This window comes from Ambystoma mexicanum, chromosome 12 (assembly GCF_040938575.1).
Source record: "Ambystoma mexicanum isolate Mex_15411 chromosome 12, UKY_AmexF1_1, whole genome shotgun sequence".
In the NCBI taxonomy this organism is placed as follows: domain Eukaryota; kingdom Metazoa; phylum Chordata; class Amphibia; order Caudata; family Ambystomatidae; genus Ambystoma; species Ambystoma mexicanum.
This window is the reverse complement of record NC_090936.1, coordinates 373640000-373664154: the sequence shown is the minus strand read 5'-3', so window position 1 is coordinate 373664154 and position 24155 is coordinate 373640000. Positions and strand designations below refer to the sequence as shown.

At 45.2% G+C, this 24155-nt stretch overlaps 1 protein-coding gene across 1 annotated transcript in view; it reads right to left on the bottom strand.

Moving 5' to 3' along the window:
• Positions 1 to 24155, bottom strand: part of LOC138513554 (uncharacterized) — a 95847-nt gene that overhangs the window by 3638 nt on the left and 68054 nt on the right. The gene's annotated exons all lie outside the window — the stretch shown is intronic.

Below are 24155 nucleotides of genomic sequence, written 5' to 3'. Positions count from 1 at the left end.
ATAATGATAAACAATTCGTATCATAAGACTTGGCGAGCATGAAGTGGGAAAAAATATGGAGAAAAGAAAAAAAAAAGAAGAAAAACAAACATCAATGACACTACATTTGTATCAGTATTACTTTACTTCTACTACCCTCCCAGTAGGATACTAATGTGGTCTTGCCTTCTTCACTTCTGGGTTAGCACCGAAATCCCAAAGACGGACGCCATTTTAATCCAAATGACCAATGACGATGTGACTACAATGTAGCATGACATTGCTAATCCACTGTGTGGTACAACAACAAAAGAAGACATTGGGTGGAGTGTGCCAGAGTATTAAGAGCTGCTATGGTTCTAAGTTGCTGTAGTGACACTTTGGTGCATGTGTTATCCCACGGGTGAGAAACGAGGCTACACGTGCCGGCACTCTGGGACAGCCGCGAGTCTGATGGCGAGAGGGAGGTATGGGATAGGGCCAAAGATGTTGCGGACCTTGCATGAGTTCTGGGTGGCTCTGGCGAGATTAATTTGATGGGTGTGGTGTAAGCACGCTTACAGCCTGTGTGTGTGTGTGTGTGTGTGTGTGTGTGTGTATCCATGTAGGCAGTGCAGGAGTGCTAGCAGAAAGGTCAGTCGGTTAGTTGGGGAAGGGCAAAATAGTTTGTGGGCTCTTTGGAAGTCCTATTATCAGGATTTAAATCGCGGCTAAACTGGCAAAGTTACAGTCTCTCATGGGGAGGAGAGCTCGGGTCATATCATGCTAGTGTCTGTTGGGATGAGGTATTCTTACTGTTCCTGGTTACATTTTTTTTTTATTACAACGGGTTATGTCGGAGTCCTATGTCTGAAGGGAAGAGAAACAGCCAGACTGACTCGCCAGAGTCTCATTTCCAGGGTGTTGTTGATGTAAGCATTTTCCCCGGATGTATTTGCCCATGTCGACTAAACTTTTTCAAATGGGACCCCGCTTCATTTTGTGGAGGCTTGCGAGACTGGCGCTCTGGTCGGTCTTTGGATCAAAGGCTGTATGATCCAGCATTTGGGAGTTATGTGTACATGCTAGTTTCTCTGATTCCGGTAAGTCTTTGGGTCCCAGTCCATGATGGCTAGTAGTTGAAAGGTTCCGAATGGCTGGTGGGGTCTAGTGAACAGCCAGGTTTTGATAGATTTTCTGGTGATGAAGCGATATCTTCCTCTGAGTGTAGTCATCTGGCCATGAAGTTGCAAAATTGTGAAGGAAGTTCCTCCCTGGCGTTTCCAGTTGAATCATGGGGTGCCACGAAGGCTGCGGTGCTGGAGCAAAGCATTCTAACAAGTGTGTAGCGGATGAATTTCTTCATAGTACATTCTTGGCTCTGTCTTGGAGGGAATGGTGGGCGATAGTGAGGGTTTTAACTGAATCCTGCATTCGAATTTGAGCCAGTGGAGTGTCAGACAGCCGTGGTGGTGTTTTTCTAGATTTAAGAGAAGTCTTGCAGGAGTATTTTGAGCCCTTTGTAGGGTGTTTAGAAAAAATAAACCAGGAGGCCCAGGAAAAGGGGTTGTTGGCATAATCAAGCCTGGAGAGAACTGGGGTGATGATTTCCAAAGTTTTGTCTGATAGGGCCAGGAATGAAATTGTACGCCCATGCTTTCCAGTTTGAGGAAAGAGGTTCTCAAAATGGCTGTTGCTTGGGGTCTGAGTGCGTAGAGACTGCCCAGAAAGAGCAGGGTATTTAATTGTCGCTATTGGCTAGGGTCAGACTGTCATTTGTTTAGGCCAAGGAATCAATGTGAAGTTGGTGGTTGTGGTGCTGCAAATCATAAGCTCCATTTTGTATGGCTTTAGCTTTGATCTATTAAATCCAGGAGTCAATCTATGAGAGGCAGGTGCCAAGGTCCAGGTTGATTTGCAGCTGAATTGCTGACGAGCTTGTAGCTGGTTTGAATATCATATGCACATCACTGGCATAACAGGAGCCTCTGCAGTGCGGGGGCCCCAATCCACATGTACTGGGAGGGGGCCCCACTTGAAGTTAAAAAAAATAGAAAAAAAAATGTTTTCAAATTTTCTTTTGTACGGTGAAAGGATGCACACTTAAATGTATGGGTGGCCACTTGGGTGTGCCTGTATGGTGAAAGGGTGCACACTTAAATGTATGGGTGAATGCCTGGCTGTGTGTGCCTGTATGAGGAAAGGATGCACACTTAAATGTATGGATGACTGGGTGTGTGTGTGCATATATGGTGAATAGTGTGTGTGCTTATGTTCAGGAGCGCAACAAAACCTACATTTCAGGGGGGCTAACCATTCAAACGTTGGGAGAGGCGCTAACTTCATGTGTGGTGGGAGAGGAACAAACTTATTTGTGTGGGGGCATCAAACCTCTTTACGCATTTTAACGAGACTATTCTAGTGCAGTTTCAATGTTACAAGCAGTTAACTCTCTCCTTTAAGTCTGAAAGCACCCACTTAGGGACTGCTGTGAGAATGACTGGTCTCCTGTTCCCTTTCAACTCTTCCAATCACTCCCCTGGCATGCAAGTACTAAACAAACATCACAATTTCAATTGCCTAAAAAATGTGGCATTTGAATGCAGGTACTAATAGTGAAATGCTGTACATTAATAATTGCTGGGCCGGGACCTTGTTAACAGCGAAACCCAGGTGCCGTTTAACATCTGTGTCCTTTTCTGTCTGGCAACTGCTCTGTAAGTCCGCCAGGTCAAGTCAACATAGCCAAAAATTTCAGGGGGGAGGAGGGGAGTGCTTAAGCACAGTCAGCTCAATGGTGTTGCACCACTACTTGTATTTAATACCTTGATTACGTATTGGTAATCTTCATTACTCCTAGCCCTATTCTTCCACATCCCAGTACTTGTGTATGAGGCACTATGCCACATACACAAGTACTGGAATGAGGTAAAGGTACATGAAGGTAATGCCTGACTTAGCTACCTGTAATCTTCACTGCTCCTAGTCCCACTCTTCCTCATCCCAGTACTTACCTATGATGCATGGATCCTCCTATGTAAGCACTGGGGCAAGGAAGAGGGACTTGGGGGTAATTCTGGGCCAATGAGCTGATTTTAGAGGTTGGGGTTGGGGTAGGGGATGAGAGGGAGAGTGGATGTGAAGGGGGTGGGATTGTGCAATAAATCATAATGGTCGTCCATGTCCATGCTAAGCAGACATGATGTGTGGAATTAGTAGCTAGAGAGGCATTTTGGTGCAGCCAGTCTAGTCGTTCCTCAGTTTGGTATGACTTTTTTTAACTGGGTATTTCTGATAAAGCAGTCCTGCTAAGTGTAATTACCTGGATAGACTGGCATTTGGGTTCTGCCATGCCAGTCTAGCCGTTTCTTACTGCGGCATTATATATTTTTCTGGGCATCTGTGATAAAATGATATGATATGAAAAGTCATATATAACGCACCTGTACACACGTTTTTTGTTTGTTTATTCATTTCTAATACGCACCAGACCCAGGGGTATCAGGGCGCAAAGTGTTTTTAGGCGGAACAAGACAAGGGAAGGAAAACTGAGGGAAGATAAGACAAATGATCTTACTAGGCCTTGTGTCATTTAGATCGTGCGGGAAAGAGAAGTGCAAGGGGAAAGGGAGGGGGGAAGTGCAAGAGGGAGGGGAAAACAGGGCAGCAATGCTCTGAGTAAGGGCAGCCAGGGCAGCTTGGCTCTCGGTAGTGCAAGGAGAACAAGGGACTCTAGGGTTACAGTTACAGCCCTTCACTGTGTGGTAGGCCCAGAGGCAGTGCAAGGGTGACTGATCATGAAAGAGCCTGGAATCAGTGAGACCGAAGGTTGCCAAGCAACCAGTTGGTACAGCAGACAGGTAGGTCAGGTAGGTCAGCAGGGGAGTGAGAGAGAGAACGCAGAGGAGAAGAGGAACGTTTTGAGCTGCTTCCGGAACCTCAGGTGGTCAGGCTCAAGTTTGGGAGGGGCAGGGAGGCATTCTGTAGAGGAGAGAGATCTACCCACCCCACTCTCTGCCTGGAGAAGCATCTAACCCTTAGGGGCAAAGAAGGAAGGTATTTTGGAAGAGAGCATTGGATGTAGTGCAGATCCCAGCCCCAGAAAGCCTTGTGGACAATGCAAAGGGTCTTGAACTTGATCCTTGCAGCCACTGGGAGCCAGTGAAGAGATTTAATGGCTGGACAGATACGGTCTCTGGGCTTGAGGCCAAGGATAAGTCTCGCAGTCCTGTTCTGGATTAGTTGCAGAGGGCAGAGAGCAGAGGAAGGGAGACTGAGAAAGTGGCTGTTGCAGTAGTCCATCTTAGAGAGAACCAGGGCTCTGGAGCCAGTGAGCTTCTGGGGGAAAGTGAGAAAGGGAAGAGTCCCTTTGAGGAGGTGCAGCTGGAAGTGGGACTTCTTGGCGACGTCCGAGATGTGAGGAGAGAAAGAGAGAGTGGAGTTGAAGATGACACCAGGAATGAGCGAGAGAGGAGAGGAGGCTGAGGGGAGCCTGAAGGAAAGCTGAGTGTCATCTGCATACCACTGAAAGTGATAGGAGAAGGTAGAGATCAGGTGAGCCAAAGGGACCAAGTAGAGGTTGAAAAACCAGTATGAGAGGATAGAACCCTGGGGAACGCCACATGTAGAGAGAGGTGGCTGAGAGAAAGGGACCAAGTTGGACCTGGGAGGGGCGGCCCAAGAGGAAGGAGGTCAGCCACTCCAGAGCCTGATCCATGATGCCCAGGTTCTCACACAGTCGATTGACCAGGATGTGTGGTTGACAGGGTCGAAAGCAGAGGAAAGTTCAAGAAGGATGAGGAAAGAAGGAATGCTGGAATCAAGGTTAGAGAACAGAGCTTCACAGGTGTTCAGGAGAGCAGTTTCCATGCCTCTGGCATCTCTTAAGTCAGACTGATGGTCATGGAGACAACCAACAGATTCAGTGTGGAGAGTAAGCTGGGAGATGTCCAGCTTTTCCAAGAGTTTGGGAGAGGGGAAAGTTCCAGTGGCAAAATAATGATTACAGAAATCGGCCAAGGCTGGAGCAAGGGTGTCAATATGGTCTTTGATGATTCTGGAGGAGTGAGCGAGCACCTGTTTCGACGACACTTCCATAGATGGGACTTGTCTAGAAACCTCGTCAGGTGTTAGAGAGAAAGAGGAGAAGGGAGGAGGAGATGGAGAGATGGCCAAAAGGGGGCCGAGAGAGGAAGAGGTAGAGGAAGAGGAGATAGTGGACAGGATGTACTGAGTTTTAGCAGAGAAGCGAGAGGCCAAAGCCATACAGAGGGCCTGTTGAGGGAACAGGAGAGGTAGAGACCGCAACAGGATTGGCCAATTCCTTTAAGATTTTAAAAAGCTTGGCCGTGTTGTTAGAGGCCGCAGAGAGGCAGGCTTGAATATGTGCTCTCTTCTTGATGAGTCTTATTGCTTCGACTGGCATTTTGGTGCAATCAGTCTAGGTATGTCTGAATGTGGCCTGGCATGCTTTACTGTAATGTTATTATTTGTCTACAGTGGTCTACATTGTGCAGCCAGTTGGACAAGTTTTCATTGTGGCATAGCATTTTTAATAGCCAAGCATTAATGTTCCTGTGCACTGTTAGTGACTTGCATGTATTGTATTGGTGTTACCCTACAAAACAATAGCAAACACTAGCCTTTTAGCACATTTTTCTCAAAAAGTGTGCTGTATATTGCATTAAAACACATTTTTATATATTTCTCCTAGTGCAGTGAGCGGCATACCCCTTCAGCTGCACGTTTGTGTGTATTGCGCTAGCATGGTCATCTAAGCCGGCCCAGAGTGTGCACGACACGTGATTTGTTGCTGAGTTGGGGGGGGCCCTCAGCGTGGCTCGCAGGGGGGCCCCCAGATCTTGTGTTACGCCTCTGACGCATATGGAAAGAATGTGATGCCAGAGTTGCCAGTGATTTCCGAGAAGGAGGGCACACTGATTTTAGAAATTAGAGGAGATAAGCTGAATCGTTTGGGTACTCCACGGAGGATGTTGTGGTGGTGTGACCTTGATGGAGGCCATGTATTTATTCATTCTTCGTTGATTTGTTACCAATGTGAGCTAATTGCTTCAATAGGCGTCTGTAGGTAGTCTGGCCTGTCTGAGGGGAAATATGCGATCTAACGTAGCCTGGTTTCCTTTGAACTATTGTTCATGAGTCTTTTTAGCCGGATTTTTCAGCTAACTGGACAGCTGCAGATCTATCCAGAAGGATAAGTGCTCTTGGTATGTCTGCATTAGCATTGTTTTCAGCACAACCAACATGCATTAAATAGTTCATTCTTTCCCCCTCATAGTTCCGAATTTGTTTTGTGAGTCAAACTTGATGTTGCTTCTTTCGACGTGGTCTTGGCATTGCTAGCATGCATTTTTTGAGGATTGTTGCAGTGAAGTATATGCTACAGTTGAGGAGGTATCTGGCCGTGTCATTGGGTGTGGCTGTGGTTTTCTTGAGAGGCTTAACACAAGTGGTATTGGCAAGTCCTGTGATTATTTACTGTAGATTTTAGGGGTATTTGGAGGAGGGGGACATGGCCGGGTTGTTGGGTGAAAGCATTTATTTATTTATTTATGTCTTGGCATTGTTAGCATGCATTTTTTAAGGATTGTTGCAGTGAAGTATATGTTACAGTTGAGGAGGTATCTGGCCGTGTCATTGGGTGTGGCTGTGGTTTTCTTGAGAGGCTTAACACAAGTGGTATTGGCAAATCCTGTGATTATTCACTGTGGATTTTAGGGGTAATTGGAGGAGGGGGACATGGCCGGGTTGTTGGGTGAAAGCATTTATTTATTTATTTATTCACATTTTTTGAGCGTGCAACAGCCCAGAGGCATTGTGGCGCTTGTTACAGATAGTTTTCTTAGTTACAAGTAAGGTGACAATTACAATTTTCAGTACAGGCATGAAGGAAAGCAGTGCATACAGTGGGTTAAATGAAGAGGGAGGTTTTGAGTTTTTTTCGGACGGCAAGGAGAGATTTTTCAAGCATTCTATAGCTTGGCGGCTATGTAGGGGAAGCCTAACCCTCCAGCTTTGGCCCTTTTGATGTGTGGGTTGTGTAGTTGCTTATCGTAGCGAGTCCTGATAGGTTGTGTAGAGGTAGATTTTGTTATTGTCTCTCATAGATAAGATGGTGCTGTGAGGGTCAGGCATTTGTGGGTAAGGGTGAGGATTTTGAAAGTGATGCGCTCTTTAACCGGGAGCCAATGAGCTGCCTGTCTGTCATGGGAAATATTTTTCCTTTTAGGAATGCTTAATGCTGCTCTTTGAGCATTGTTGTGCGTGATTTGGAGTTGGCTTAGAATTTTTGCCGATGTGCCTGCTAGGAGGGCATTGCAATAGTCTAGCTTAGCACCAATAGTTGCTCTGGCTATTGATAGACAGTTAGGCTTGGATAGGTATAGTTTTATTGCGTTTATTAGTTTTATGGTGTGTGCTGAGGTGGAGGTGATGGCGCTGACCTGCCTGGTCATGAATAGCGTGGAATCTATGTAGACCCCTAAGGTCTTCACGGATGTGGAGACAGGGAGGATTGTATTATCAATGGTGAAGTTGGAGTACAGCTTGTCGAGTTTGGCTAATGTCGTTTTTTGACCTAGTATGATGATATCGGCCTTCTCCCCATTGAGGCAGAGGCCATTGGCTGCCATCCAAGCCTGGATGGTGGTGTAAATTAAATGAAGTGCTTCGGCATCTCTGTTGTACGAGCCTGTGAGTGGTATGAGTACCTGAGTATCGTCAGCGTAGTTAGTATACGCGATACCAAGTGCGTCAAGCTTGTCGAACAGGGGCTTCCTGAACAAATTGTACAATGTGGGTGCTGTGCAAGAGGCCTGTGGGACTCCACAGTGGATGGTGGTGGGGGCTGCATTGCCTATGTTGGAAAATACGTTCATTGCCCTGCCTTCCAAGAATGAGGTGACCCAGAGAGCTCCTTCTTTGGAGAAGTTAACTGAATGGGTGAGGTGTGAGGTAAGTGTCTTGTGATCCACCAGATCAAAAGCAGCCGAGAGGTCTAGGAATAACAGGAGGGCTGGCTTACCTTTATCCATGATTTGGGTGGTCTGGTTTTTGAGGTCCACCAAGGCTGTTTCGGTGCTGTGTCCTTTGCGGAAACCAGATTGCCTTGTCCCGAGAATAGAGTGGGCTTCAAGGAAGTGTTGGATTTGGCAGTGGGCAGCTTTATCCAAGATCTTGAGGAGGAAAGGCACAGTGGTTATGGGTCGGTAGTTATTGGGCTGTGCAGGGTCTAGAGTGGGCTTTTTTAGAAGGGGGCGTACCCAAGCTTCTTTGAGGCTAGCGGGGATAATACCAGTTCTGAAAGAGGCATTAATGAAGGCTGTTAGTAGCGGAGCAAGGAGGTCGGCACAGTCCTTAATAAGCTTAGGTGGACAGATGTCCCCTTTGCACATAGAAGGATTTAGATTTTTGAGGAGGTTGATGACTTCAGGTTAAGTGATGTCTCTAAGAGAGAAGAGAGGTTTGGTGGAGTTTGTTGGAGAGGGAGTGGGGTCTGATTGCTTGGGCCCCGGAAGGTGAGGTAGGGATTTGTAATGATCCTGATTTTATTTTTAAGGAGATCAGTTTTATTTAGCATGGCAGATTGAATACTGGCACACCAGGTTTCATCTTTGATGATCTCGTCTGGGTATTGGGAGGAGCGATGAGTTCATTGAAGATGGCAAAGGTTTCCTTAAATTGCGAGTTGGCACTTAAGATTCGGACGTTGAAGGAGTTGGCTTTAGCTTTGGTGATAGCCTCTTTGTATTGACGGCAGATCAGGTTAAAACAGTTCTTAGTATTGTCGCTAGGGTTGGCTTGCCAGTTTTTTAGTCCCTTCCTGCAGTTCTTCAGTTAACCAGGAGTTGGCGTGCAGAGACTTTTTTTCTTTTTTACATTCAAGTGGCGCTATGGAGTTTATGGCTTTAGTGAGAGTATCTTTGTAGATGTCTGCTAGAGTTTTAGGATTGTTGGAGAAGGGGGGCTAGTGCTGGGATATTCAGGTAAGGGCAAAGGTTGTCCTCGTTAAGTTTTTTGGAGCTTCTCACTTGTGCTGGGGGGGCGGGTGTGAGGGGTTTGGAGCTTGAGGTGATAGGTAAGGTGACTTTGATACATTTATGATCAGTGCATGGCAGAGCTGTGTTAGAGGTGATGGTGATGAGACAATTATGGTCTGCGACCCATTCCAGGGTGCAGCCTTTGGTGTGTGTGTCGGGCTTGAGACTTTTTGTGTGAATCCTAGATCATTAATTTCCTTAGCGAGGGTAGCGGCAGCTTTATCTTTAGAGTCATTGTTTAGGTCTCCAAGAAGTAGGGTCTTAGTGGAGCCTTTGATGTTGTCGCTAAGTAAATGGATGAGGTGTCCCTGAAAATCTGATGGGAGGCCAGGGCGACGATATAGCATGTGTATGTTGATGTTGCTATTAGGGGACAGTGCAAACTTAACAGACAGAATGTCTGAGTTGCTAGCCCATGGGTGACTGATAGATCTGAGGGAGAGGGCTTCTTTGTAAATGAGGGCTACTACGCCTCATAGGCGAGCTGGTCTGTCTTGTCTGAAGATGGTATAACCTGGTGGGAGTGCAAGAGCGATGGCTAAACCGGATGCTTCATGTAGCCAGGTTTCTGTGATGGCCAGTAGGTCAAGGTTGTGACTGGCTAGGAGAGCGTGTATTTCTAAGGCATGGGCAGGGAGTGAACGAACGTTAAGGAGGGCACATTTAATAGGTGGTGTGGGTATAGTTTTATTCTCGATGGTAGTAGGGATAATGGCTGAGGCTGGAATAGTGGGTGGAGCCCAGATGACGGGTATTTGAGGAGGTGTGGATGTAGGTTTAGGTACGAGAGAGCATTCGATGTGTGTGGTGCACCTGTGGATGCAGCGGGATTGTAGATGTTAAGAGAGAAAAAGACTTTGGGTGATCCTTCTGGGTTACTGTTGTTGACTGTGCTCATAAGTATGTGCATTGAGAAGAGGAAGAAAGATTACTATAGTGCCAGTATTTTGTTTTTTCTGGGTGCTAGCTCCATTGCTGGGCGCTTTAGTTGATCCTCTCTGGACAAGATGATTGTGGATCTGTAGAGTTTTGAGACTGAAGGGTACAATGATTGAATTGCAGAGTTGTTGGGATCAGGTCAGTGTGGTGTTGCAGGCTGAAGTTTTTTTTTAAATTATTTGATAATGTTGATTATTTCCTTCTGGGCATGCTGCAGACTCTATGCGGTGTGCACAATGGGCTTTTTTGTCCTTTAATTTCTTCTCTGTAATTCCTTGGTTGCCATTTTCTAGGTCAACAGATTTTCCTCCAGGTTTTCCCTAGCTCTATTCTCTTTCTTGCGATGGATGAGTTTGGTAATGACCCATGTAGCAGCTTGCTTCTCTTCAAAGCATTTGGAAGGCTTCTTTGGGGCCAATACTTAAAGAGTTCATGAGATCCATTTCTAGAAGTACAGGAGCTTTTCATCTTGTGCTTCTGGCTGGTTTGGGGAGGAGAAGTGTGGTTTTGATGTTTCTAGTTTTGTGAGAATCAGGTGTAGCTTGACTTCCTTCCAGGACATGATCGCAATTGAAGGAGCCTTTATTTGCGGCATTGACGTCATCAGGATAAATATCTTGAATGGTAGAACGGGTTGAAGGAGGTTTGCATGTTAGGAGGAAGCGGAGCATAGGTGTGTGCAAGGTAGTATAGTTAAGTAGCATTTCATGGTCAGGGATTGTGTCCGAGGATGCTACTGTACCATCAATTGAGTCTTAGTCTGATTCCACCTGCCCTCCTGCTGGTCTGGTTGGTGAGTTTAATCTTGTACTTCAACAGAATGCCTTGCTAGGCATTTTGTCCTATACAGTTTTTCTGGACTGTTTGTACGCTGGGGTTACTGTGTTTGGATTTCTGGTGTGGGATGCTTTTGTTTTTGAAGAGTCTTGGCTTTGGTATGCTCTTCTGGGTGCCAGTGTACATTGGAAAGAGAGTATGGTTTGGTGAGGAGTGGTGTGAGCTGTGGTGATTCGAGGAAGGATGGTGGCTTCAGGTTCCTGGGTACTTGCCTAGTATTGGTCAGTTGTTGATTTGAAAGCTCAATCTTTGGCTTAGGGGTGGAGGAGTCCTGATGGTTGGGGCTTCTTCTCCATTTCTTGTAGTATAGCATGGTTTAGGCATCCATATTTTCGCTGCTATCTCTTGAGATATCTTGATATTGAAGAGGTGAGAGGTCTTAAAGATGAGGCGTTGGTTTTGATATCTACGGGTTGTTTTTGGATTGATTGGTAGATGTATCATATGAGGGCTTCGCTGACTTTGTCTTCCTCTCGGTTGTTCGTGTTATGCTGTCTTTACTTCCATTTGCCTCCTAGTGTTGTAGGCTGATGGCGAGGGTGCCCTGGACAGTTTGTGGAGTAGTCTTGAAGTAAAAACTAATGAAATGATAGGGAGCAAGAACACTCAGATTCTGGTGTTTCTATCCTGCAGAGAACAGACACCACAGCCATCATGTGGGTGTGGACAGAGCAGTGGACTTTGTTAATGAATACGGGTCATAGTTTGAACAGTGTTACATAAATATTACAGTCAGGATAATGGGGCAAAGCTGTAGGCTCAACCAATGAACAGGTACCATAGAGAAAGGTGCAAGCAGTCACAGTGCTAAAACAATTGAGTGGATAGCACAGTGGATAAAGCCATAGTGCAAATGGCAGGGACTGTGCGTCAGAGTAAATCATAATTGGGAGCAATACAGAGCACATCAGAATGGGCGGTACCTGGGAGCACATCACATTAAGCTTTATGCAGGGGCACAATTACATTGACAAACACCTAGAAGCAATCACATTGTGCACTATCAAGAAGCACAAATTGCAGGAGGGAGCACATAGAAACAACACACCAACCACATTTTCTGAAATTGGGAGGAGCTTCCTGGATGTCTGTGTGATTGTGGGTGTGATGAAGTCTTCTGCTCTGCAGGATACAGGGATGAGTAGTGGCTAAAGCGCCTACTCAGCCCCACACTACTACTAAATCAGCAGCAATCTCAATTATAAAGGAGGAACAGCCTGACAGGTACACCTCCTTTACCTCTTTTGGCAATGTGGGCAGAGGTGTACTTTGCTTTATGATGTCATACCCACAGTGCTTTGTTTGCAGGAAGTGGGGAGGGTGCAAGAAGCTTAGGGAGCTCTAGCGCAATGCAGGATTGTGGAACCCCCCTCCTGAGCAAAACCTCTCCTCTGGACTACTCAAACTCCACCCATTACCCTGTCTGCCTAATTCAAAGGGACTACAGTGATCAGCACCCTAGTGTGTGAGTGCCTTTGTTATGTCAGGACTGTCTTTGAAGCACCAGTTCCCTGAGGACCTCCCAGGAAGGGTTCCTCTACCCTAGAGGAAGGTGTCAGCCTTCCTCAGAGGGATCAGAGGGCCAGATTCCTGGGCAGGGTCCCACATGGTGGTGGGAGGTACACACAGGCCAGACGGCTAATACACATCAGCACTGTCACAAATGAGTCACCCCACCAAGCTGACACTAATGTGACATCCAAATACTTGTGGCTTTACAGGTGTGTGATCCCAGTAGCCACCATGTCATAACCAGACATGGCTAATTTATAGAGTTTACGTGCCACTTGGCTGACTAGGGACACGCAATTCATATATTTTGAACCAGAGGTACAGATGGTTAAAAAGGCCACATCTGTTTGTGGGCACTTTGAATCCCAGCAGCTGTTCAGTGATACACAGGTGACCTTTTAGCCTGCCGTGCTGTTACTGCAGGGCAGCTAATGGAGAGGTCAGTAGACTGTCACAGAAAGGCACATGGTTGTATTATGCTTTTTGGCATGGAGCATTATGAAATCAGAGCATGATGGGATCCGATTAGCATATCTCACTTTCCGAAACAGAATTACCTGCATCATTTTATTGCTAAAAATCAAAAATGTTCAGGCTATCACACCCCCAACAGAAACCATTCTGTCACTGTGAGTTCTGTGGCAACAGCAAAAACAGGCAGTATTTGGATATACTGCCTATTTCTACCATTCACCTTATGGCCTTGCTGGTGGTAGCAAATGCAGTATTCTACAGCAATAATGCACGCTGGAATAAGCAGCGTATTATGAGGTCAAACACCCCATGTTTTAACAACAATAGCGATCTCCATCCAAAAGCTGGAAGTAAACATTTTTAAAACTCCTCAGAAGGTTTTTTTTAAAAAAATGTTCTGTCCCAAAGGAAAGCACACTTAACAAATATTTATTGAATTAATTAGAAATCCAATAATAAATCTTATTCATAATACAGTTTTAAAACATGTAAAAAAACAGTTAACAGGATTCCAGATAACATATCAAAATTAACCATATTGTAAAATCAAGTTTTTTCAAAATGTCGTCACAATGCTTCCGAGCCTCGCATCTGGCCATACAACGCTTCCTTTGCCTCTAGCACAAGCACAGTGCTTCAATGTAGCACACAAGTTCATGTAGCAGGACAATTAACGTTGCCATATAATGCACAAAAAGGTCGGAATGGAGAATTTTGGGGCATTTAAAAACTGTACAAAAAAACTGGGGAAATGATTTCCATTTCAGGAAATGGGCATCCACTACCAACCGCTGCATGCAATTGCCACCCGCAGGATTTCCACTCGGAAATCCGAAGTATGTCTAATGAGGGCCTCTGCATGCGGTAACCGCGGTGGGAAGAAGGGAGGCCTTCTGTGTGATCTGCCCGAGCGTATGGAACATACCAGCATTTCATAGGCTGGCAACTACCCATCACTCAGACAACTGCTTAAATAATGCCTTTGCCCAAAGTAATGATTCCCAAAATATGAAAAGGTGAGGGAACTACCTTATTTTTTCAAATGATAGAAGCATTTTATTTAAAGTAACAGAGCTGCTTTGATCACAGTCTACATATTGACAGTCCAGCCCTTTGCATAGGAAAATACCTCCACGTGCATGAAAACACAAGCAGAGCCCGGTTATTGCTATGAGTGAACAAACTAAGTAAAGTACTAAAAAGCATCTGGGTGATACCTTTCCATGTACCTCACCCCTCGTAGCCCCCGAATTGCTTTCCAATATTATAGGAGATAAGGCTATCATGATGCAAAGAGGCACACTGAAATGGAAAATGCCTTAAGGCTCAGTCGAATATTGATTAAATTACGGATCTGTTTGCTGTGAAAAGAGGCAGTTGCCTTTCTAAATTGGACTTGTGTAACCCACTGACCCTTAATTAACTTGATTTGTGGTGTGCCTTTGCAGCACATAATCATGGAGAACCTTTCACTGAAACATGTGTCCCAGATCACTATAGAGTCACGTATAGACACTTTTACCAATGATGATGGCGTCAGAGTGAGAAAGTGGAGCCTGAAGCTAATGCATATTGCACTGGTCATCCTCAGCTACCACTAATTGCTGTACTCTAACCACCAATTAGATTGGAAGGACTTGCTGAGATGCATATTACTGTTGGGAAGGAACCAGGGTCCTCCCAAACCCCCAAGCGCTTTAGAGTTAGGCAAGACCTCTTTAATGCACTATAATGGACTAGGAGGGAATAGGGGCACTGGGAAGGCACACTCATGCAAATATAATCATATACACAAACATAGGGAAGGACTGAAGAAGGTAGTTATTGTTTAAATATAAGGCACAATTAACTATTAGTTGGATAGATTTGTAATGTCAGATCTTAGGCATTGTAAAATCTTGTACTATAGAGGATTTGAACCCCTTCTCAGAAAGAATGCGGCCTATGGGAATCTAAAAATTGATCACAGGTGCTTATGCCATGTCCGTCACTGTGGCCAGCACTGGCAGCACACAAAGTGACTCACCAGCGGTTTACTGTCCGTTAGGTGTCCATGCACGTTAAAAATAGGAATTACATGTTCTGTGTGATAAAATTAAAGTGTGAAGGAGACTACAGGACCCAGATAAAACATGAGCACGATGAGTGGAATATGGAGAGAATGACTGGACAATGTTTGTACACATTAAAATGTTTAGTTTTTCATTGGGCTAGATTTCAAGGTTTGTAAAAAGTCTGCAGAGCTACAGTGTGTTTTTGCATAGGAGGAAAGCGTGAGCTACAGTGTATTCTTGCATTGTTACCAAAATGTAGAACAGCATGCCCTGACAAAACCGCTGAAAATGAAGAAAGAAGGCCTTGGAGCATCCCTATTGTGGAAAAAGGACATATTGGGATGAAGCCATGATCCATATACAGTGACACCACCACAGAAAGCCAGGCCTTTATGAACCCCTGCCTCAAACCACTTTGGCAGGACGGACGGAAAAGGGACAGGAGAAGACCATTCAGTCAGCATGGTCCTTTGCTACCATCCTCATTTTGTAAGATTAAACTTGTTATCCTTACAAGATTGCTTTTTTGATTTATTTCCCTAGAGGGGTATATTTATTCTGGTGTGAGCGTAATTAGGGACACCCTTACAGGTGGTGACTATCCCCACGTGATCTCAGTTCCCCCCCGTACTTTGCGTAAAGGTTCCAGGCGACTTCTCCAGGAAAAAAAAGAGCAACGCCCACCTACAGCGACCGGTCCCTCAAAATCACAAAACACGTGTTTCCTGAGCGGTTTTAGAAGGAGCCATTTTGAAAGAAATCGTCTCTGCTCAGTGAAGCGGGCGTGGCTCCAGAGAGAAGGACAGGCCAGTATTGGGACCCCGTAATGGAGGGAAACATCGGGTGAACAAGCACATGTAAGTAAACTCTAGTAAGAGATAACAAGAAGGGCACATGTATCTATGACAGTATGTGAAGTGAATGGATGAAGTACGAGGTCCATGACAGATTGAGTAGGACTTTTGGTGATGTGTTAAGGTATAGATTGAATAGGACCTTTGGTGATGTGTTAAGGTATAGATTGGGTAGGATTTCAGGTGATGTGTTAAGGTATAGATTGGATAGGAGGTGGGTTACGTAATTGTTGCATATTTCTACTTTTTCTACTTTTTATAATGGAGGAAGGAAGCCTTCAGTTGAGGAGGTATCTGGCCGTGTCATTGGGTGTGGCTGTGGTTTTCTTGAGAGGCTTAACACAAGTGGTATTGGCAAGTCCTGTGATTATTTACTGTAGATTTTAGGGGTATTTGGAGGAGGGGGACATGGCCGGGTTGTTGGGTGAAAGCATTTATTTATTTATTTATGTCTTGGCATTGTTAGCATGCATTTTTTAAGGATTGTTGCAGTGAAGTATATGTTACAGTTGAGGAGGTATCTGGCCGTGTCATTGGGTGTGGCTGTGGTTTTCTTGAGAGGCTTAACACAAGTGGTATTGGCAAATCCTGTGATTATTCACTGTGGATTTTAGGGGTAATTGGAGGAGGGGGACATGGCCGGGTTGTTGGGTGAAAGCATTTATTTATTTATTTATTCACATTTTTTGAGCGTGCAACAGCCCAGAGGCATTGTGGCGCTTGTTACAGACAGTTTTCTTAGTTACAAGTAAGGTGACAATTACAATTTTCAGTACAGGCATGAAGGAAAGCAGTGCATACAGTGGGTTAAATGAAGAGGGAGGTTTTGAGTTTTTTTCGGACGGCAAGGAGAGATTTTTCAAGCATTCTATAGCTTGGCGGCTATGTAGGGGAAGCCTAACCCTCCAGCTTTGGCCCTTTTGATGTGTGGGTTGTGTAGTTGCTTATCGTAGCGAGTCCTGATAGGTTGTGTAGAGGTAGATTTTGTTATTGTCTCTCATAGATAAGATGGTGCTGTGAGGGTCAGGCATTTGTGGGTAAGGGTGAGGATTTTGAAAGTGATGCGCTCTTTAACCGGGAGCCAATGAGCTGCCTGTCTGTCATGGGAAATATTTTTCCTTTTAGGAATGCTTAATGCTGCTCTTTGAGCATTGTTGTGCGTGATTTGGAGTTGGCTTAGAATTTTTGCCGATGTGCCTGCTAGGAGGGCATTGCAATAGTCTAGCTTAGCACCAATAGTTGCTCTGGCTATTGATAGACAGTTAGGCTTGGATAGGTATAGTTTTATTGCGTTTATTAGTTTTATGGTGTGTGCTGAGGTGGAGGTGATGGCGCTGACCTGCCTGGTCATGAATAGCGTGGAATCTATGTAGACCCCTAAGGTCTTCACGGATGTGGAGACAGGGAGGATTGTATTATCAATGGTGAAGTTGGAGTACAGCTTGTCGAGTTTGGCTAATGTCGTTTTTTGACCTAGTATGATGATATCGGCCTTCTCCCCATTGAGGCAGAGGCCATTGGCTGCCATCCAAGCCTGGATGGTGGTGTAAATTAAATGAAGTGCTTCGGCATCTCTGTTGTACGAGCCTGTGAGTGGTATGAGTACCTGAGTATCGTCAGCGTAGTTAGTATACGCGATACCAAGTGCGTCAAGCTTGTCGAACAGGGGCTTCCTGAACAAATTGTACAATGTGGGTGCTGTGCAAGAGGCCTGTGGGACTCCACAGTGGATGGTGGTGGGGGCTGCATTGCCTATGTTGGAAAATACGTTCATTGCCCTGCCTTCCAAGAATGAGGTGACCCAGAGAGCTCCTTCTTTGGAGAAGTTAACTGAATGGGTGAGGTGTGAGGTAAGTGTCTTGTGATCCACCAGATCAAAAGCAGCCGAGAGGTCTAGGAATAACAGGAGGGCTGGCTTACCTTTATCCATGATTTGGGTGGTCTGGTTTTTGAGGTCCACCAAGGCTGTTTCGGTGCTGTGTCCTTTGCGGAAACCAGATTGCCTTGTCCCGAGAATAGAGTGGGCTTCAAGGAAGTGTTGGATTTGGCAGTGGGCAGCTTTATCCAAGATCTTGAGGAGGAAAGGCACAGTGGTTATGGGTCGGTAGTTATTGGGCTGTGCAGGGTCTAGAGTGGGCTTTTTTAGAAGGGGGCGTACCCAAGCTTCTTTGAGGCTAGCGGGGATAATACCAGTTCTGAAAGAGGCATTAATGAAGGCTGTTAGTAGCGGAGCAAGGAGGTCGGCACAGTCCTTAATAAGCTTAGGTGGACAGATGTCCCCTTTGCACATAGAAGGATTTAGATTTTTGAGGAGGTTGATGACTTCAGGTTAAGTGATGTCTCTAAGAGAGAAGAGAGGTTTGGTGGAGTTTGTTGGAGAGGGAGTGGGGTCTGATTGCTTGGGCCCCGGAAGGTGAGGTAGGGATTTGTAATGATCCTGATTTTATTTTTAAGGAGATCAGTTTTATTTAGCATGGCAGATTGAATACTGGCACACCAGGTTTCATCTTTGATGATCTCGTCTGGGTATTGGGAGGAGCGATGAGTTCATTGAAGATGGCAAAGGTTTCCTTAAATTGCGAGTTGGCACTTAAGATTCGGACGTTGAAGGAGTTGGCTTTAGCTTTGGTGATAGCCTCTTTGTATTGACGGCAGATCAGGTTAAAACAGTTCTTAGTATTGTCGCTAGGGTTGGCTTGCCAGTTTTTTAGTCCCTTCCTGCAGTTCTTCAGTTAACCAGGAGTTGGCGTGCAGAGACTTTTTTTCTTTTTTACATTCAAGTGGCGCTATGGAGTTTATGGCTTTAGTGAGAGTATCTTTGTAGATGTCTGCTAGAGTTTTAGGATTGTTGGAGAAGGGGGGCTAGTGCTGGGATATTCAGGTAAGGGCAAAGGTTGTCCTCGTTAAGTTTTTTGGAGCTTCTCACTTGTGCTGGGGGGGCGGGTGTGAGGGGTTTGGAGCTTGAGGTGATAGGTAAGGTGACTTTGATACATTTATGATCAGTGCATGGCAGAGCTGTGTTAGAGGTGATGGTGATGAGACAATTATGGTCTGCGACCCATTCCAGGGTGCAGCCTTTGGTGTGTGTGTCGGGCTTGAGACTTTTTGTGTGAATCCTAGATCATTAATTTCCTTAGCGAGGGTAGCGGCAGCTTTATCTTTAGAGTCATTGTTTAGGTCTCCAAGAAGTAGGGTCTTAGTGGAGCCTTTGATGTTGTCGCTAAGTAAATGGATGAGGTGTCCCTGAAAATCTGATGGGAGGCCAGGGCGACGATATAGCATGTGTATGTTGATGTTGCTATTAGGGGACAGTGCAAACTTAACAGACAGAATGTCTGAGTTGCTAGCCCATGGGTGACTGATAGATCTGAGGGAGAGGGCTTCTTTGTAAATGAGGGCTACTACGCCTCATAGGCGAGCTGGTCTGTCTTGTCTGAAGATGGTATAACCTGGTGGGAGTGCAAGAGCGATGGCTAAACCGGATGCTTCATGTAGCCAGGTTTCTGTGATGGCCAGTAGGTCAAGGTTGTGACTGGCTAGGAGAGCGTGTATTTCTAAGGCATGGGCAGGGAGTGAACGAACGTTAAGGAGGGCACATTTAATAGGTGGTGTGGGTATAGTTTTATTCTCGATGGTAGTAGGGATAATGGCTGAGGCTGGAATAGTGGGTGGAGCCCAGATGACGGGTATTTGAGGAGGTGTGGATGTAGGTTTAGGTACGAGAGAGCATTCGATGTGTGTGGTGCACCTGTGGATGCAGCGGGATTGTAGATGTTAAGAGAGAAAAAGACTTTGGGTGATCCTTCTGGGTTACTGTTGTTGACTGTGCTCATAAGTATGTGCATTGAGAAGAGGAAGAAAGATTACTATAGTGCCAGTATTTTGTTTTTTCTGGGTGCTAGCTCCATTGCTGGGCGCTTTAGTTGATCCTCTCTGGACAAGATGATTGTGGATCTGTAGAGTTTTGAGACTGAAGGGTACAATGATTGAATTGCAGAGTTGTTGGGATCAGGTCAGTGTGGTGTTGCAGGCTGAAGTTTTTTTTTAAATTATTTGATAATGTTGATTATTTCCTTCTGGGCATGCTGCAGACTCTATGCGGTGTGCACAATGGGCTTTTTTGTCCTTTAATTTCTTCTCTGTAATTCCTTGGTTGCCATTTTCTAGGTCAACAGATTTTCCTCCAGGTTTTCCCTAGCTCTATTCTCTTTCTTGCGATGGATGAGTTTGGTAATGACCCATGTAGCAGCTTGCTTCTCTTCAAAGCATTTGGAAGGCTTCTTTGGGGCCAATACTTAAAGAGTTCATGAGATCCATTTCTAGAAGTACAGGAGCTTTTCATCTTGTGCTTCTGGCTGGTTTGGGGAGGAGAAGTGTGGTTTTGATGTTTCTAGTTTTGTGAGAATCAGGTGTAGCTTGACTTCCTTCCAGGACATGATCGCAATTGAAGGAGCCTTTATTTGCGGCATTGACGTCATCAGGATAAATATCTTGAATGGTAGAACGGGTTGAAGGAGGTTTGCATGTTAGGAGGAAGCGGAGCATAGGTGTGTGCAAGGTAGTATAGTTAAGTAGCATTTCATGGTCAGGGATTGTGTCCGAGGATGCTACTGTACCATCAATTGAGTCTTAGTCTGATTCCACCTGCCCTCCTGCTGGTCTGGTTGGTGAGTTTAATCTTGTACTTCAACAGAATGCCTTGCTAGGCATTTTGTCCTATACAGTTTTTCTGGACTGTTTGTACGCTGGGGTTACTGTGTTTGGATTTCTGGTGTGGGATGCTTTTGTTTTTGAAGAGTCTTGGCTTTGGTATGCTCTTCTGGGTGCCCGTGTACATTGGAAAGAGAGTATGGTTTGGTGAGGAGTGGTGTGAGCTGTGGTGATTCGAGGAAGGATGGTGGCTTCAGGTTCCTGGGTACTTGCCTAGTATTGGTCAGTTGTTGATTTGAAAGCTCAATCTTTGGCTTAGGGGTGGAGGAGTCCTGATGGTTGGGGCTTCTTCTCCATTTCTTGTAGTATAGCATGGTTTAGGCATCCATATTTTCGCTGCTATCTCTTGAGATATCTTGATATTGAAGAGGTGAGAGGTCTTAAAGATGAGGCGTTGGTTTTGATATCTACGGGTTGTTTTTGGATTGATTGGTAGATGTATCATATGAGGGCTTCGCTGACTTTGTCTTCCTCTCGGTTGTTCGTGTTATGCTGTCTTTACTTCCATTTGCCTCCTAGTGTTGTAGGCTGATGGCGAGGGTGCCCTGGACAGTTTGTGGAGTAGTCTTGAAGTAAAAACTAATGAAATGATAGGGAGCAAGAACACTCAGATTCTGGTGTTTCTATCCTGCAGAGAACAGACACCACAGCCATCATGTGGGTGTGGACAGAGCAGTGGACTTTGTTAATGAATACGGGTCATAGTTTGAACAGTGTTACATAAATATTACAGTCAGGATAATGGGGCAAAGCTGTAGGCTCAACCAATGAACAGGTACCATAGAGAAAGGTGCAAGCAGTCACAGTGCTAAAACAATTGAGTGGATAGCACAGTGGATAAAGCCATAGTGCAAATGGCAGGGACTGTGCGTCAGAGTAAATCATAATTGGGAGCAATACAGAGCACATCAGAATGGGCGGTACCTGGGAGCACATCACATTAAGCTTTATGCAGGGGCACAATTACATTGACAAACACCTAGAAGCAATCACATTGTGCACTATCAAGAAGCACAAATTGCAGGAGGGAGCACATAGAAACAACACACCAACCACATTTTCTGAAATTGGGAGGAGCTTCCTGGATGTCTGTGTGATTGTGGGTGTGATGAAGTCTTCTGCTCTGCAGGATACAGGGATGAGTAGTGGCTAAAGCGCCTACTCAGCCCCACACTACTACTAAATCAGCAGCAATCTCAATTATAAAGGAGGAACAGCCTGACAGGTACACCTCCTTTACCTCTTTTGGCAATGTGGGCAGAGGTGTACTTTGCTTTATGATGTCATACCCACAGTGCTTTGTTTGCAGGAAGTGGGGAGGGTGCAAGAAGCTTAGGGAGCTCTAGCGCAATGCAGGATTGTGGAACCCCCCTCCTGAGCAAAACCTCTCCTCTGGACTACTCAAACTCCACCCATTACCCTGTCTGCCTAATTCAAAGGGACTACAGTGATCAGCACCCTAGTGTGTGAGTGCCTTTGTTATGTCAGGACTGTCTTTGAAGCACCAGTTCCCTGAGGACCTCCCAGGAAGGGTTCCTCTACCCTAGAGGAAGGTGTCAGCCTTCCTCAGAGGGATCAGAGGGCCAGATTCCTGGGCAGGGTCCCACATGGTGGTGGGAGGTACACACAGGCCAGACGGCTAATACACATCAGCACTGTCACAAATGAGTCACCCCACCAAGCTGACACTAATGTGACATCCAAATACTTGTGGCTTTACAGGTGTGTGATCCCAGTAGCCACCATGTCATAACCAGACATGGCTAATTTATAGAGTTTACGTGCCACTTGGCTGACTAGGGACACGCAATTCATATATTTTGAACCAGAGGTACAGATGGTTAAAAAGGCCACATCTGTTTGTGGGCACTTTGAATCCCAGCAGCTGTTCAGTGATACACAGGTGACCTTTTAGCCTGCCGTGCTGTTACTGCAGGGCAGCTAATGGAGAGGTCAGTAGACTGTCACAGAAAGGCACATGGTTGTATTATGCTTTTTGGCATGGAGCATTATGAAATCAGAGCATGATGGGATCCGATTAGCATATCTCACTTTCCGAAACAGAATTACCTGCATCATTTTATTGCTAAAAATCAAAAATGTTCAGGCTATCACACCCCCAACAGAAACCATTCTGTCACTGTGAGTTCTGTGGCAACAGCAAAAACAGGCAGTATTTGGATATACTGCCTATTTCTACCATTCACCTTATGGCCTTGCTGGTGGTAGCAAATGCAGTATTCTACAGCAATAATGCACGCTGGAATAAGCAGCGTATTATGAGGTCAAACACCCCATGTTTTAACAACAATAGCGATCTCCATCCAAAAGCTGGAAGTAAACATTTTTAAAACTCCTCAGAAGGTTTTTTTTAAAAAAATGTTCTGTCCCAAAGGAAAGCACACTTAACAAATATTTATTGAATTAATTAGAAATCCAATAATAAATCTTATTCATAATACAGTTTTAAAACATGTAAAAAAACAGTTAACAGGATTCCAGATAACATATCAAAATTAACCATATTGTAAAATCAAGTTTTTTCAAAATGTCGTCACAATGCTTCCGAGCCTCGCATCTGGCCATACAACGCTTCCTTTGCCTCTAGCACAAGCACAGTGCTTCAATGTAGCACACAAGTTCATGTAGCAGGACAATTAACGTTGCCATATAATGCACAAAAAGGTCGGAATGGAGAATTTTGGGGCATTTAAAAACTGTACAAAAAAACTGGGGAAATGATTTCCATTTCAGGAAATGGGCATCCACTACCAACCGCTGCATGCAATTGCCACCCGCAGGATTTCCACTCGGAAATCCGAAGTATGTCTAATGAGGGCCTCTGCATGCGGTAACCGCGGTGGGAAGAAGGGAGGCCTTCTGTGTGATCTGCCCGAGCGTATGGAACATACCAGCATTTCATAGGCTGGCAACTACCCATCACTCAGACAACTGCTTAAATAATGCCTTTGCCCAAAGTAATGATTCCCAAAATATGAAAAGGTGAGGGAACTACCTTATTTTTTCAAATGATAGAAGCATTTTATTTAAAGTAACAGAGCTGCTTTGATCACAGTCTACATATTGACAGTCCAGCCCTTTGCATAGGAAAATACCTCCACGTGCATGAAAACACAAGCAGAGCCCGGTTATTGCTATGAGTGAACAAACTAAGTAAAGTACTAAAAAGCATCTGGGTGATACCTTTCCATGTACCTCACCCCTCGTAGCCCCCGAATTGCTTTCCAATATTATAGGAGATAAGGCTATCATGATGCAAAGAGGCACACTGAAATGGAAAATGCCTTAAGGCTCAGTCGAATATTGATTAAATTACGGATCTGTTTGCTGTGAAAAGAGGCAGTTGCCTTTCTAAATTGGACTTGTGTAACCCACTGACCCTTAATTAACTTGATTTGTGGTGTGCCTTTGCAGCACATAATCATGGAGAACCTTTCACTGAAACATGTGTCCCAGATCACTATAGAGTCACGTATAGACACTTTTACCAATGATGATGGCGTCAGAGTGAGAAAGTGGAGCCTGAAGCTAATGCATATTGCACTGGTCATCCTCAGCTACCACTAATTGCTGTACTCTAACCACCAATTAGATTGGAAGGACTTGCTGAGATGCATATTACTGTTGGGAAGGAACCAGGGTCCTCCCAAACCCCCAAGCGCTTTAGAGTTAGGCAAGACCTCTTTAATGCACTATAATGGACTAGGAGGGAATAGGGGCACTGGGAAGGCACACTC